This window comes from Oryctolagus cuniculus, chromosome 6 (assembly GCF_964237555.1).
Source record: "Oryctolagus cuniculus chromosome 6, mOryCun1.1, whole genome shotgun sequence".
In the NCBI taxonomy this organism is placed as follows: domain Eukaryota; kingdom Metazoa; phylum Chordata; class Mammalia; order Lagomorpha; family Leporidae; genus Oryctolagus; species Oryctolagus cuniculus.
In genome coordinates, this window is record NC_091437.1 from 121,141,748 (window position 1) to 121,154,230 (window position 12,483).

Sequence of the window (12,483 nt, forward strand, 5' to 3'; positions counted from 1 at the left end):
GGACTGAAGACAATAACTGGCATATGGTTGCTGCTCAATAAATATCATAGAATCATAGAAAGTTGGAACAGCTACTTTCAGAAATGTTTTATGAGGCTGATAACAAGAAACTAAATTTAGAGAGGTCAACCTGACCAAAAATAATTTAAAAAACTATTTTATATGAGAAGTGTTTCACGATTCACAAAAGCACTTACACATATATCATTAATTCTCACTTTTTTCTGACAAAGAAAAAAAGGAATGGGAGCCAGAACACAGGAATGTAATTGATAAAAAGACTGAACACATTTTGTTTCTTAACATTTTGATAAATGTCTAACAATGGATTTCATCCCTAGTGGATTACCCCTATTTTTTGGTTGTAAAAAGTCTTCCAAAATTGTTCTGATTTAAAATTTTCCAAATTACAATATTGCTTTTGAGTATTAAATCTAATCTGTAGAAGTATTGTTTTCTCTTCATATTTTATCAGTCTTATGAAGTGCTTGAGAGTCACACAAGGACCTGGAATGCAGGTTTTCTCCACAGGACCCTACTTACCATTTTGTGTTTCTTTTTCTTTTTCTTTTTTTTTTTTTTTTTGCCAGGCAAAGTTAGACAGTGAGAGAGAGAGACAGAGAGAAAGGTCTTCCTTCATTGGTTCACCCCCCAAATGGCTGTTCACCCTTCCAGATGGCCACCACAGCCGGCGCGCTGCACTGATGCGAAGCCAGGAGCCAGGTGCTTCCTCCCTGTCTCCCATGCGGGTTCAGGGCCCAAGCACTTGGGCCATCCTCCACTGCCTTCCCAGGCCACAGCAGAGAGCTAGACTGAAAGAGGAGCAACTGGGACAGAATCCAGCGCCCCAACCAGGGCTAGAACCTGGGGTGCTGGTGCCGCAGGCAGAGGATTAGCCTAGTGAGTCACAGCGCCGGCCCATTTTGTGTTTCATTTTTAGTGTTCTAGGCCCTTTCCTGCTTTCTTTCTGATGGTGAAAAAGAAGCAATGACCTTTCTCAAGGGCAAGCAGAGGAAGAAGCCAGGACTTGCATAATCAACACCCAGCATAATTTCATTGACCACATCCACTCTGTCAAACTTTGTAGAAATATTTCTATTTCTCCCTTCCCCCACTTCTTTGTCACCAAATAATTTCTTTCCCTTCTTAAGTGGCTTAGCTCAGAAAGGAAGTGGAAAAATGGGAATAATTATTTAAGAAAGGCAGCCAAACCACGTCTACACCTTGTTCTTTTGGAGTTTTGCCTGTCCTTCTGTTTGAAGTTATGTAGTATGCACTATTTGTGTCCATTCTACTCGTCCCTATTCCTCTTAGGGGTGTACCTTGTAAAATGGTAGGAACCTGAAACTGCAGCGAACATATTCTTTTGAAAATGAATACATTGCCCGTGGTGTCCATTCCTAAGGGGTGCCACTACCAGTAAGTCTTCTAAATCAATTGTATAAGCCACAGATGTTTCCTCTGTAGTGTAACAGAGCACCCCCCTCTTCCTCCCCCACCAGCATCACAAATTAATTTCCCTGGTTTGGGGACATTGTGGTCTTTATCCACAGATAACCTGATAATAACACATATATGACAACAAATTGCCTCCTCTTGTTCCATAGAAATCTGACTCCTTTGGACATTAGAGCTCTAACTGTGGGAAATCTTTTTGGTTTCTCCATTTTATAAAAACATACCACACAGTTGGAGTAGGTAAATAGTAACCAAAATATTAAAGACAAAATCCTCCCATAGAATGGCTTTTTACAACCTTCCTACTTTCCCTTCTACTGCACAGAACTTTGTTTGGGAGAATAATTTGGGGCTAAAGGATGGGGATAAGTCAGGGTAGAAAGGACAGTTATTTTATTATTATTCCATTTGTGATCCAATACTTTCTTTAAAAGGCAGAAATATGTTAATTTTACAACAGGAAACCTTTACAGATTTGAGTCCTTTAACATGCAAATGTTTATCCTGATTGGATTCTAACAGTTTCACTGGATCATTCTTTCTGGCACAAAATGACTTCTATTATCACTAGAGAATTCTGATTTCTCTTTTGCTTTTCTTTCTCGGGGTGGTTTTATTGGATTGCTTCATTGTGGAGTTCATTTACAGTCTTGAAATCCAATCACAGCTTATTTTAGATTTTTTTTTAATCTATCAACTTGGAATCTCAGTAGCCTCATAGCTGAGCCAGGTTTGACAACCCTTGTACCTGGTTTCGGGTAAACAATTGCCTGAATTGTACGGTGCACATTTGAGGAGTAAAATGTTACATCTGAAATGCCATCAAGAAGATTCTGTTTCCCCAACGTCTTGGTGTAATGAAGTAATCAGATGTGAAATTTTGGAGAATGAAGTTCAGAAGAAACCGGAGAGCAAGGTTTGTTGTTCATTTAATATTTAATAGCAACATTTTAGGCCCTGATCAGGCTGCCAAAATGGAATTTTCTGTCCATATCCCAGTTGTTGGTTTGATTTATCCCACGATATTGTTGAAAGTCAACCATACTCTTTTGAGGCCCCTCTTTTCTTTCTTTTGTCTGTTTTTGAATACTTTTTGTTAGAGATTCTCTGATGATGGCCTGGATTTGATACATTTCTGGTTCATTAACATTCAGTCTTGATTAAAACACTAAGAGGTCCTGGTGGTCAACTGCTAAGGCAAATGACATCCACTCATTCAAAGTAAACTATGTTGTATTTCTTCACGAGATACCTTGCCTTAGCTGTAGTTCAGTGACAGAGCATTTAACAGAATAGCATCAAATGTACTTTAATTCACTGGGACCCAAACTCCCTGTTTCTCTCAAGGAAAATCTGAATGCATAGTAGTGTTACTAGAGGTTGGGAAAGGCAGAAGGAGGTGGGTAGAGGAAGATTGCAAAATGGGTACCAAAACATGGTTAGATGGAAGGAAAAAGTTCTAATGTTAAACTGCCCAGAGTGCTGAGTATTTTATGAACAAACAAAAGAGAGGAGTTTGAAGGCTCCAAAGAGAGGGATCATGGAGAGGAAGAAAGTTGATTGTGTAAATTTGATCAATACACATTGTGTACATTTGTTGAAATGTCACACTGTACCCCATAGATAGGTGCAATTGTTGAGTTTCAACAAAATATTTTTAAAACAAATGTTGGAGGAGATAGAAATCCTAGGTAACCTGATGTGACCAACACAGTATCAAATTATCACACTGTACTGTTCCATTCAAATGAGATAAGCATGTTTTCTTGTCTAAATCCCACTCCTCTTTTAACATGAACCTCTATTGTGGCACTTTTACCTTTCTGTCTTTCAGAACATGTCTCTTTATATGTACAATTGAAAGACTTTTTAAAAAATAAATCGATCGCTTTGGAAATATATCTATGGAAGTGACTCTCCCAACCCTACCATCTATAATTAGAAATATGTTGCAATGTAATAAATAATATTACTTTGGTGAAATAGCACATAGGGACATATATGTATTATTCTTTTAAGCAGAGATTATGCATAGATGCAAGTTCTGTTTAAATAGTGATTCTGTATCTTATAAGTGATTTAAAGAACACAGTACTGTATGAAGGCCATTTGTGCATTAAAAGCTTGAGTTACAAAGGGACCATCCCCTTTGGAGCATCCATGAAGTCTACCATTTACCTGGTCTTGTCTCTGCCCACTTACTTTCATTTCTTGCCAGGCCCCTCTAGGTATCTGAATTTGGAACTCACATTCTAAAGGTCACCTACTCTAAAAGCTATCCCTGCTTCTATCCAGATAAAATGGGTATTTTTCTTGTCTGAATCCCACCCCTTCCCTGATTTCAACCTCTGTTGTAGCATCTGTACCTTTCTGCCTGTAAGAACATGTGTTAAGTTTGGTGTTATGCAGCAGACTCATAGAATGGCAGATGTCCTAAACAGCACTCTGGCCTCTGGCCTCAGAATCAGCCCTAAAGGCATTCGGATCCGGCTGAAAAGCCCATGAGAGTATTTCAGGCATGGAAAGCCAAGACACTCAGGCACAAAAACAAAACAAAACAAAACAAAACAAAACAAAAAAAACAAAAAACAAACAAAAAAAACCCACCTAAATGAAAGATCTCTGTGAGTGAGATCCCAGTGGAAAGAACAGGTCTTCAAAGAAGGAGGTACTTTTCTCTGAAGGGAGGAGAGAACCTCCACTTTGTCTATGTCCTTGTCTAAATAAGATAAGAGTCGGAGAACTCAAAAGGCTTCCATAGCCTTGGAAACTCATGACTGGAGCATAGGGAGATTACTGATGCCATAAACAGGAGTGTCAATTTGTTAAGTCAACAACAGGAGTCACTGTGCACTTACTCCTCATGTAGGATCTCTGTCCTTAATGTGCTGTACATTGAGATTTAATGCTATAACGGGTACTCAAACAGTATATTTCACTTTGTGTTTCTATGTGGGTGCAAACTGTTGAAATCTTTACTTAATGTATACTAAACTGATCTTCTGTATAAATAGAAAATTGAAAATGAATATTGATATGAATTGAAGGGAAGAGAGAATGGGAAAGGGGAGGATTGCGGGTGCGAGGGAAGTCACCAGGGGTGGGGGTGGGGGAAGCCAATGTAGTCCATAAGCTGTACTTTGGAAATCTATATTCATTAAATAAAAGTTAAAAAAAAAGTTTGGTGTTATGGTGTAGTGGGTAAAGCTGCTGCCTGAAATGTTGGCAACCTACAATGGGTGCTAATTCACGTTCTAGCTGCTCCATTTCCAGCTCCCTGCTAAAGGCCTGGGAAGAGTAGAGGAAGATGGCCCAAATGTTTAGGTCCTGGCCATCCATGTGGGAGACCCAGATGAAACTCCTGGCTTCAGCCTGTCCTAGCCCTGACTGTTGCAACCATCTCGGGAGTCAACCAGCAGAAGGGAGATCTCTCTCTCTCTTTCTGTTTCTCTCTCTCTCTCTGTAACTCTGACTTTCAAATAAATAAATAAATCTTTTAAAAAGTCAGAGTTATGCAGACAGAGAGAGAGAGAGAGAGAGGTCTTCCATCTGCTGATTCACTCCCCAATTGGCCGCAACGGCTGGAGCTACGCCGATCTGAAGCCAGGAGCCAGGATCTTCTTCCGGGTCTCCCACGTGGGTGCGGGGGCCCAAGGACTTAGGCCATCTTCTACTGCTATCCCAGGCCATAGCAGAGAGCCGGACTGGAAGTGGAGCAGCCAGGTCTTGAACCGGCGCCCATATGGTATGCTAGCGCTTCAGGCCAGGATATTAACCCACTGCGCTACAGCACTGGCCCCATAAATAAATCTTTAAAAAAGGAGTACATCTCAGCACTCCCACTCCTTATTTAGAATTATTTTTCTATTCTCTTGGTTGGAGATGAAATGTAGATTCCAGAAAGGCATAGGTAGATTAGAACATCAAGGCAGGGTGTGAGGTAGAGAAATTAAAACAGATCTGTAGGCTATGGCTCTGACAACAAAGATGAATTCAAATGTTCCTTGTAGTAGGAACAAAAGGAATAATGACCTGATTTGTGTATGTGCCCTTAGAGCAGTCACATGTGAACTCCTTAGGGAAAGCTTAGATCTGTTTCCAATAGTTTTAAATCCTTTGGGTTCTAGAAACAAGTCATTTTGTGTCTTTGTAATGACCCTCAGTCCCAATACAGTGCCATGCACCAGGTGGGTAGGGACTTGGTAAATATTTGTTGACTCCTTCTGTCTGTGATTTGTTCACTTGCAGAAATGGCCAATTTGTAAGTATCTCCACTTTGTGAATGTGAGAGGGCAGCTTATCCAGCACACCTTCAATTGGTGAACTTGGAACTTCTTGATGGAAAATAGGTGATAATTGCCCCACTATGGCATTTTACTCCCAAATCCACTGCTTCTTATATGTCCTTACTACTAACATGATTTTGCATTTCATTATACTTGGCTGGTGACTTAAACATAAGCTCAAATTTTCCTCCCATCCCTTTGCTACTTCTTTTTCCTCTACAAGTGTTTCAGTGTTTCTTCACAGATGTTCACATTAATTAGCAGAAGGTGGTTGTGATGAGGTATCAAGCAGCCCCTCAGATTTATTGGACTAGATTCATGGTTTTGTGTGTTCACAGCAAGTCCACTTATTAGAGGCATGAAGAGGCCATGGAGCACTGATTATAGTGAAGACAAAAGCAGAGTAATAAGGACAGTCACAAATCTTCCCATTTGTCCAAGCTTTTTATTTCCTTGGACTATTTTCAGGATTGTATTTATTCTCAACTGTGAAACAGAAGAAGAGTTTGGCTTAGAAGCCACAGCCCGGAGAACGCTTGCCATGCTGTTACTCTCTCCCTGCAATTCCCTCACGAGTAGGAGTGATACTCTTGGCTTCCTGCCTTGGTGTCTTTGTTCACAGCTCCCAGGAATCTACCCTTGCACCCTCTACTTTCTATGCCTTCTCCACCTAGCCTGTGACTCACTCCTCAACCTGAGAGCTGCTCCTGGCTGCCAACAGGTAGTGCCAATGCCAGCTTTGTCTTTCTTCCCCGGTGGCTAAAGGCCAAAATTTCAACATGAAACCTTTCCCAGAGACTCACAGTCCCTTAGCACACGTCAAAGCATTGTAGTCCAAGTGGGAAGGGAGAGCCTCCAGGTATACAGAGGTGCTACAACAGTTTTCTTTGTTCCACATTATTATTTCAGTGAATTAAAGTCTCTGGCATCTACCCGTTCATATTTATACCCAATTGTTGAATAATTAATTTCAGACAGTTTTTCATGTCCCTGTTTGTGATCCTGTCCCCTGTCACCTACCCTGAAGTATAAATACTTCATCCCAGAGTTCAAGTTCCTCTGCTTTGCTATATCAAAAAATATGAAGGATACAGAAGCTTGAAAGAATGTCAGAGTGAGTAACCTTGAAAGGATGCTATATTGAAATCCAGGTAAATGAAATGACATGTTCAAGGCCACACAGCCTAAAGAACAAAACTGGCCAGGAAAGAAAGAGGTCAAACCCTTCAGTCAAAGTTTCTTTCAATAACACGTATGCACTTCTTTAATCAACCTAGCAGACAAAATATGGAAAACACAATTATCAATGAACTCTGTGTGCAAGTGAAGATTTGATAGTTGGAAGTTTGAAGTTTGGTGAGTTTTGCTGATATAGCCAGTATGTAACCCAATGGTTAAGTCCACAGACTTGGGAGCCAGGGAGGCTATACTTGAATCTAAGGTGTCACTCATTAACGGTCCATACACTTGGACAAGTTGCATAACCCCTCTAATCTTCCATGTGCTCATCAGTGAGATAGAGTGATAGCTGTCCTACAAAAATGATTCTAATTATATTGGTAAGAAAATTAATCAACATTAATACTTATATTAATAGTCATTATATTATTCTAAAATGGCATGTAATACTCATATTATCCAAGATGATTTGTAACATCCCTCATATATCCTTTTTCCAAATTCTTATTACTTGTCTTTGCTTTTGGATATATTTTTGCATCTCTCTTTTTCCACACAGTAAGCTCCTCACATTCTCAATATTCCTGCTACTGTTCTACAATGGATCACTTCTTCCGTCATTCAGGTAAAACCTTGTTTAGCCATAATTTTGAAAGTGCATCATGGGGAAGCATGATCAGTGAGAAGATACCCATCAGTAGGAAGTTCATTTGTTACCCATACATTATGTGATTTTTTAGTGTATTAAGATTCTTATAGTTTAGTGATATCAAGCAAAGTTGATCCTAATCAGTTTTAATTTCTTAACTGCTGTAACAAATTACCAAAAATTCCACTGAGTTAAAATAGTCAAGATGTATTCTCTTAAGATTCTGGAGCTCACAAATCTGAAAAGGGTCTTATTGGACTAAAACCAAGATGTCAGCAGGATTGTGTTCCTTCTGAAGACTCTGAGAATTTGTTTTGCTTTCCTTTGCAGGGGTGGGGAACCTTTTTTTCTGCCAAGGGCCATTTGGACATTTATAACATTATTTTCAAGCCATACAAAAGTATCAGCTTAAAAATTAGCCTGCTATAGATTTTATTCACTTTCGAATCTCACCTGCAGATGCCTTGGCAGGGCCAGACCAAATGATTTTACAGGCCTTGTATGGCATGTGGGTTAGACATTCCCCACTCCTGAAGGTTACCTTCAAGCCTGGACCTTAGGCCCCATTTCTCTATCTTCAAAGCCTATAATGTGGAACTGATTTTTCTCTTCATCTTCCTAATCCTTCTTTTCTCCCTCTTCACTTACAGAGGACCCTTCAGACCACATTGGGCCCACCCAGATAATCTAGATAAATTTCCCCATCTCAAGTCAGCTGATTAGCAATGTTAATTACCCATTGCATGAAACCTTATCAATCATAGATTTGGGAGATTAGGACAAGTAGATCTCTAGTGGTCATTTTTTTCTCCCTATTACATTTGTATATACTTTTCTATTTTACTTCCCAGGTATTGGTTCTATTTTCTGGCATGCCCTTGTAGTTGCAAGATATCTACCAGCATCTTCAAGTTTTAGGTCTTTGTGATTTTCATCCAGCAGCAAATAGTGAACATCTTTGTTTTATTATTCTCAGCAAAAGTGTTGACATTTACCTTGTTTAGCCCAGTAATGGTCAGATGCTCAGGTGAATAGTAACAAACATGGCCAATGAAAGATAGGTGTAGTCCTCGCTTATAGAGTCCACTACTTTTTTTTTTTTTTTGACAGGCAGAGTGGACAGTGAGAGAGAGAGAGAGAGAGAGAGAGAGAGAAAGGTCTTCCTTTTGCCTTTTGCCATTGTTCACCCTTCAATGGCCGGCACGGCCAGCACGCTGCAGCCGGTGCACTGCACTGATCCGAAGGCAGGAGCCAGGTGCTTATCCTGGTCTCCCATGGGGTGCAGGGCCCAAGCACTTGGGCCATCCTCCACTGCCTTCCCAGGCCACAGCAGAGAGCTGGCCTGGAAGAGGGGCAACCAGGACAGAATCCGGCGCCCCGACCGGGACTAGAACCCGGTGTGCTGGCGCCGCTAGGCAGAGGATTAGCCTATTGAGCCACGGCGCCGGCCTCGCTATGTTGAGTGGGAGAACAGGTTTCTAATTGGTTCTGGGAGTTTGGGAAGAATGGATCAGTTGCATTGGAATTGTGAAATTCGATGAGAATTTAATACAGATATTACATACAAATATGTGGGCAAATTTAGAAAAAGCCAAAAGGTAGCACATGGTGTTTGTGGCCACTAGGAATGGTATTCATGAGCTTGAAATGAGATAGGAGGGAGAATTTATGAATACTTAGGGACACTTAGGCTATAAGGAGAGATTCCTCTCATAGGAGCTGAGACCTTTAGTGGAGAGACATAGCTAGCATGCCCACCTCAACTATCCTGTGCTCATTTAAGACTTCTATGAATGAACTCCAGAGTTAATGGCTCCTAAATCTATCCTCTCTGGTGTGAAATAAACAGGAAAAAAAAAACCCTTTATCTATTATTGTTACATTTCTTAAAAAATTTAGTGCCTCCTTATACCGAAAGATCACTAGGGCCTGAGTCTGTGACTTATTTCTCTCTCAGGACAGAATTATGGGTACAAGGATCTTTTGAGAGGATTCCTTTAGGATGTCATGGGATCAAGTTTGTTGATAACAGATACAAGTGGTGAAATACTTTTTAAAAATGCTAATTGGCATTGCCCCTGCCCCTACACCCAGTTTTTCTTATCCTCCCATGCCCCCACCATGATTTGAGAAACCCTTGACGTTATCTCTTTTTATTGGCTAAATGATGGGGGCATGGGGACTTTTATAGCCAGAAAGCAAGAGTTGGAAAACCATTAATCAGATGCTGATACATTTACTGAAGTGTGTGTGTGAGGGTAGTCAGAAGGTGGATAGAGGTGAGAAACAAGGGTAGGAAAGTGGGAAACCATGAGATTTGGAGGCAGAGTGTTGTTCCTGGAGAGGTAACTCTTAAGAGAGTCGTCCAATCAGGATTATGCTGCTTCTTGAGGGCTAGTGACCATTCATTGGAGAGGACAAAGTACTGCTCCCCTTCTGTCCCCCTTGGAACAACTCTGCCTCCCCAACTCCAAGCTCCCCATGGGACTGGCGGCAAGTTTTATTGCAACTGCCTGACAGTATACCTTCTCTGTCCATGTTTTCCTTTCTTACACAGTTTCAATGTTTTTAATATCAGAAAAAATGCAATTATCCTTTCTGTCTCTAGGTCAGAGCTCATTCAATTTTATCCTTGGAATTTCCTGCATTGAATTCAACCCACACACACTCATGGAGAAAGAAAATGTTATGAGCTCGTTTCTCTTCATCCCCCTCAAGTGTCAGGAAAACCCCAAGTCAAAGCTGCAATATTTTAAAAAGAAAAGCAGCTGTTTTTATCCTTGAGAAGAAGACATTGAATTCTTGTAGCCAAGCCTCTTTCCATAGATGCTGGTGCACTGATTTTGGTGAAGTACATTGTGCTGCTTGGTAACATCAAGCTGCTGTGAGTCCTAAGTGATTAATTTTCAAAGGTTGGATTTATTTAATTAGTACTAAAATTCACAGCATGGCTTTGGGATTTAGACCTCCAGTACAGGTATATCTACCTCCCTGAAAACCACATTTCCCCTCAAGAAATTCCTTTTTAGCATTGCATAATGAAAATAAGACACATAGATTTTCCCCAGAAGGATATTCACATAATAATAACTTTCTTCCCCTCTATGTATCTGTTAACTCTAAACTTCTGGCATTTTCACCCTCTCCCCTTCCCAGAGTCCTAAGAAGAGAGAAATGAAAGTCATGGGTTATCTGACATAGATCTACCCTGGAGAATTTTGGTACTTCCAGAGGGTTTTAAGTGTCTTGGGCTTTCATAATAACTGATGAAGGTAAGACTCATTCATCCAGGCAACCAGTTTTTGAAGGGATTTTAAAGTAGCTCCAACCTCTCCTGTGGAGATGCTATTCAACCTCTCAACTGCCATGATCACTGTTCATCCGTCCTGGAACTACTTCTTGTTCTTGTTAAAGCATGGTCTCCTGATTATCAGAGGGCGAGTCTTGGCATCATTTTTCCTTTCCTTGACTGGCTCTAATAACTGAAATGAGAAGTAATGTTTGCCATATTCTATTCCCTGAAATTTAGAATGGTTTACTGAAACTAGGTCCACTTTGCTCTATATCAGTCCTACATTTCATTACTTCAACACCTCTCCACATCTCCAAACAGAACAAAAATCTCTGTCTCCCACCAAGTGAGTAACTAAGAAATTATTTTCTGCTACCTATACCTCTTAAGCCTACTGTAGAGCACAGGTGCAAGATGCTACTGTCATTGAAGGGCAAGGGGCTGTTTTAAGCATCAGTGTTGGACCTCCGGGGCATCCAATGGATCTCCAGCATTTCTGGGACTCCATAGGTATGAAAGTAAGCTTGAAGCTTATGTACAGCTATGAATTATTAAAATGTTGAACAACTCCAATTACTATTGGCAAATGGTTGCTATCCTACATCCCCTCCCAATCTTACATGAAATGCAGCCCAAGTCTCTTTCCCTAGACTGCCCCCACAACCTCATGGAAGCCCATGCCCCTCCCCTGTGACTTTCCCAGCAAACACCTAGCATAGCTTGGCACAACAGAGGAACTCGAGAAACTCTTCTAATGCTATTGCTTTGTCCGTTTGTAGTAGGTTGAATGGCATTCCTGAAAAATTCAGATCTACCCACAGTCTCAGAATTTGACATTATTTGGAAAAAGAGCCTTTGCAAATGCAATTAGTTAAGATGAAGTCATACTGGATTAGGGCCCTAGATTCAATGATTGGTACTCTTGTAAGAAAAGAGGAGGATGCAGAAGAAATACATAGGAAAGGATGCCATGTAATGATGGAAGCAGAGAGTAGAGTGAAGCAGCTACAAACCAAGGAATTACAGGATTATTGGGAACCATCAAAAGCTAGGAACAGGCAAAAGATACTTTCCCAGAGCCTTTAGAGTGAACATGGCCCTGAAAACATCTTTTGGACTTCTACTATCTTCTAGAATGATGGGAGAATTAATTTCTATTTTTCAGTCGATCATGTTTGAAGTAATTTGTTGTCATGGGCCTTGAAAACTAATATGCCAGCTTGATTAATGACTGTCATACCAGTTATGAAATATTACTAATTCAGCCCTGGTTGTGGGTCCTGGTCAATATTTCAAGATGCCTGTATGTTTTCTTTTAGTTCCGTTTAACATTTGGGTCAGTAGACTGGAAGACTTCACAATAAACAGTATATTCACTGCTTTGCTATTACACCTAGCCCAGAACCATACATTCTAATTGGTTTTACAGGTCTCTAAACTTCTTTTTCTCCTCCTCATACCCAGTAGGAGTCCCCACCATTAGACTAGATTGATTTCTGTCCTGTTGTATTACTCTGTAATGCTGATTCTAAATAATGTTAAAGCAGAGGCGGGGGGGAGGGAGGGAAGGAGGGAGGGAGGGAGGGAAGGAGGGAAGGGGGTTTGCTTCTAGATTACGG

At 40.6% G+C, this 12,483-nt stretch overlaps 1 long non-coding RNA gene across 5 annotated transcripts in view; it reads left to right on the forward strand.

Annotated features, from left to right (window-relative positions):
• LOC103348092 (uncharacterized) overlaps positions 1-12,483 on the forward strand; it is a 558,105-nt gene that overhangs the window by 401,867 nt on the left and 143,755 nt on the right. The window contains exon 4 of one of the 5 annotated variants that reach the window (XR_011389241.1): positions 7,483-7,548. The exons of the other annotated variants lie outside the window; for them this stretch is intronic. This is a non-coding gene — a long non-coding RNA (uncharacterized lncRNA). The remainder of the gene's footprint in view (positions 1-7,482; positions 7,549-12,483) is intronic. 5 annotated transcript variants of the gene reach the window in all.